Here is a 4,011-nt window from a genome sequence, read left to right on the forward strand (position 1 = left end):
AATTACTCATGCAAGTACTGTAATTTCACCACAGCTTCAATCCCTGCATTTGTTCGTCATTTGAGGATTCACAGAAATTTAGCTAACTTCAGATTTCCATGTGGGGTAGCAGAATGCTTTGCCAATTTTTACACACGTGGCGCCAGTCAAGTTCACATGTACCGCTCTCACAAGAAGACAGCTAAACCAGAACTTGAAAGGCAAATTGATGGAGTTGACTTGGCTTGCACTGTTGAAGGTTGTAGCTTTGTGTCCGCAAATTTTTCCACCTTATGTGAACATGTTCATTGGCATATTAAAGATGGCAAAAAAGTGTCAGGCCCCTATACTAACTGCTCAAGGTATTTTCATGTCCGCTCATCCTTTTCCTCACACTTGAGCCGGAAGCACAAAAAGACCTCTAGTTCTCCATGTAGTGGCCATACTTCTACCAGTGCTACAACATTACTAGTAGCACCTGCATGAATAAGTCATCAGACTGCAAACTAGGTCACACTTTTGAGACAATTGTTTATGATGATAATGATAACACACATGATGAAGTGGACACAGAAGATTTTATGAACAATCTGGCCATGTTTTATCTCCGAATGCAGGCTAAAATGCTGCTACCAGCCAGTACAATTCAGACCATAATAGAGGAAATACAAGAGGTCCACAACACTGGTTTGACTCATGTTTTGTCTAGGATGCATAAAGAATTAACAAAGCTGAATGTGTCTGAAAGTGATATTAAGAGGCTCCTTGATGATCTCTCAAAAGATAACCTTCTGAAAATGTGCAATTAAGGAGTGTTTAGAACAGATCAAACCCGTAAAATCTTCATTAAGAGCAGATTTAAGTATGTTGAGCCAGCTAAGACGTACTTAGGCAATGATGCTTAAAGGCAAAGAGAGGTTCTATCAGTATGTGCCTATCAAGGATACAATCAAATCACTCATCAGTCAGAGCTCTGTTAAAGAGCAAGCTAAAGCTGACACAGGAACTACTCCTGATGTTCTTGAAGACGTGAGAGATGGTAATAACGTTAAATATACTTTTTCAAGAATCACCATCTTCATTGTCGATCATCTTGTATCAGGATTCATTTGAAGTTGTGAACCCCCTGGGCTCAGGCAGAAAACACCCCCACAAAATATTGGCGATATACATGACACTTGCAGAGATTGCGCAACACAACCGGTCTACCTTTGATCCAATGCAACTTATGTTGTGCAGAGAGGAGGATGTGTTCTCCACTTTAGTCAGTGACTTAAAACAAATGGAGGAAAGTGGAATTGAATATGGTGATGGGGAGAAGATAAAAGGCTCTGTGATTGCCATTACTGGAGATAATCTGGGGTCACACAGTATTGATGGGTTTACTAAAAACTTCAGTAAAAGCACCCGTTTTTGCCGGTACTGTCATAGAGAGAGGATCTTTCCACACAGATCCCACCAAATCTGGTCCTAAAAGAACCATTGAGAGTTACAAAAAGAGTGTGGCAGTTGAAATATTATCCCGTTTGCCGGCCAGGACTCCCTCCATGTCTGGGTCATGGCATGACCTGTTTGAAGGTGTTGTTCCATTTGATCTTGCAACGTACATTACACACTTGGTGAAAGTGGGAATACACTTCACCTATAATCAACTGAATCAGACTATATCTCAGTTCACATACCTAGGAAGTGATTCAAATACAAGCCATGTGAGGTAAAATCTGATGGAGAGAAGCTGGGAGGGCATGCAGCTCAAAACTGGTGCCTCTTACGTCTCCTTCCTATTCCGGTTGGAGACAGAATCAAAAATCCACTTGATGATGAGGTATGGCAGTTATGCTTAAAGCTCAGAGAAATTGTGAATTTTATTTGTGCACCTAATATCCATACCAACCAAGTGGCATATTTTAAGATTCTCATTGAGGAATGCATCCAGCTTAGAACTGCCACATTCCCAGAAAATACACTAAAAGCCAAGCACCACTATCTTGTCCATTACCCAGAACTCATTCTTCCGTTTGGTCCCCTCATTAGGTTGTGCACATTGCGCCTTCAAAGCAAGCACTCTTATTTTAAGCAATGTGCAAGAAAACTGCATGATTTTAAAAATCTCTGCAGTACCTTAGCAGAAAGACACCAGTTGCTACAAGCAAAAACCCGAACAAGGAGTGGAATACCAATCTGGTCAAGTCCTGCCTTTTCAAGTGTGGAAACCCATGACGTTAAAATACACTTGCCACTGTAAATACAACTGAAATCACAGTATTTAAAATCTATTTTTGTATACAGTTAAACAACTAATACTGTAAACGCAACTGGAATCACAGTATTTAATTGTTATAGTATACAGTTAAAAAATCTAATACTTAAATGCAACTGAAACCACAGTACTTAACTGTTTATAAATACTGTATACAGGCTATGTTGTGTTGCAGCCCATATACTATTACTTATCTATCTATCTATCTATCTATCTATCTATCTATCTATCTATCTATCTATCTATCTATCTATCTATCTATCTATCTATCTATCTATCTATCTATCTATCTATCTATCTATCTATCTATCTATCTATCTATCTATCTATCTATCTATCTATCTATATTACTTCACCTGGCACCAAGACCAGCCAGCCCATAGAAGAATTCAATGCAATAGCATAGTTTAAATTAACGCAATTTTCAGTACGCTATTAAAATGTTGTTGTTTTTTTTGTGCCACTTGTTCTATGTTTAATGTAATAAGCACCATTGTATTTTAGTCCATATCTGACATTTAAGTCCTTATCACTGAATTTTTTTTATTTTCTCATTTTGTTTTTTTTATGTTGTTAATATTTTCAGGGTCCTGTTGCTTTTCTGCTGACACATTCATGTTGAGCATTGACCAAAAGGTTGTCAACGACCACATCACTTCCTTCACCTCTGCCGTTCGCCTGCTGTTGGGAGTTTCTATTGCTTCAACATACACTACCCAGTGGAACTACGATCAACACTAGAGTTTCTCCAAAGGTACAGTTTATTTTTGCTAGACCAATCATTTCTTTGATTTCACCCATTAATTGTTACTTTTTTTTTTTTTCTTATCAAGGTGTTTCTTCTCAATAAATCCTGAGAGAGGCACCAAAGTCGATGGGAATAAAAAAAAAGAAAGTACTCTCTGTCAATCCTAGAGTCCTCACTCTGATTGCAGACCTCGCAGACCATGAGTGGACAGACACACCTTACTAACCCTTTAGGGACAAGTGGTTAAGGTATGAGTGGTTAATGCATGTTCAGGTATACTGGATGTTCAAGTATACATTATGTAATGGTACACTGTACCTATTTTGGTTTTAAAATTGTACCACAAGGTAAATTGAAAGCCAGTGTTAACTTTTCGTTGGAAAATGTCTGGTGGTTTCTAAAGGTACGTGTTTAGCTTCACTGAGAGCGATCAGTGGATTTGTGCTAATAAATCCAGAAATGTCTTTGATGGCACTCGATTACAGTCTTTAAGGTAATTGTTTTGTGAATTCTACAGTTTGTACAATTTCAAACCAATGCTGTTTACAACTTCACAGAAGTGGAATAACTTTCCTATATTTCAAAATGTAAGAAGAACATATTTTTTGTGGCCAATTGGTCGTTCAGGTTTATTGAGTAGAATAAGTGTTGAAAATATTGTAGTCCCATGTAAATCACGCTTATGTGAGTCACTCCTTCAGAGAGTCATAGTGGATTATTTGTCTGCCAGTGGATTATTAAATGCAATTTACAGTTCACTGTAACACAGCCGCTGACTGTTTGCGGAGTTACACATAACAGCCTGACTCAATCTATTGAGTCAATACTCAAGCTGTTATATGGAGTTTTGTAAATAAAGTTTGTACAAAAAAAAACAAAAAAACCCTAGTCATATGCTGTTGAGGCTTTTTGTTATACAGAAGTGGGTATCGTTGCCAGGAAAGGGGTAAATAAGGTTTAACTAAATTTCAATGCGATAAAAACAGCTATGGCCATTTCATCTGGTGTTTCCCGAAGTCTTGGT

The sequence above is a fragment of the Syngnathus typhle genome, linkage group LG16, assembly GCF_033458585.1.
Source record: "Syngnathus typhle isolate RoL2023-S1 ecotype Sweden linkage group LG16, RoL_Styp_1.0, whole genome shotgun sequence".
NCBI classification, from domain to species: Eukaryota; Metazoa; Chordata; class Actinopteri; order Syngnathiformes; family Syngnathidae; genus Syngnathus; species Syngnathus typhle.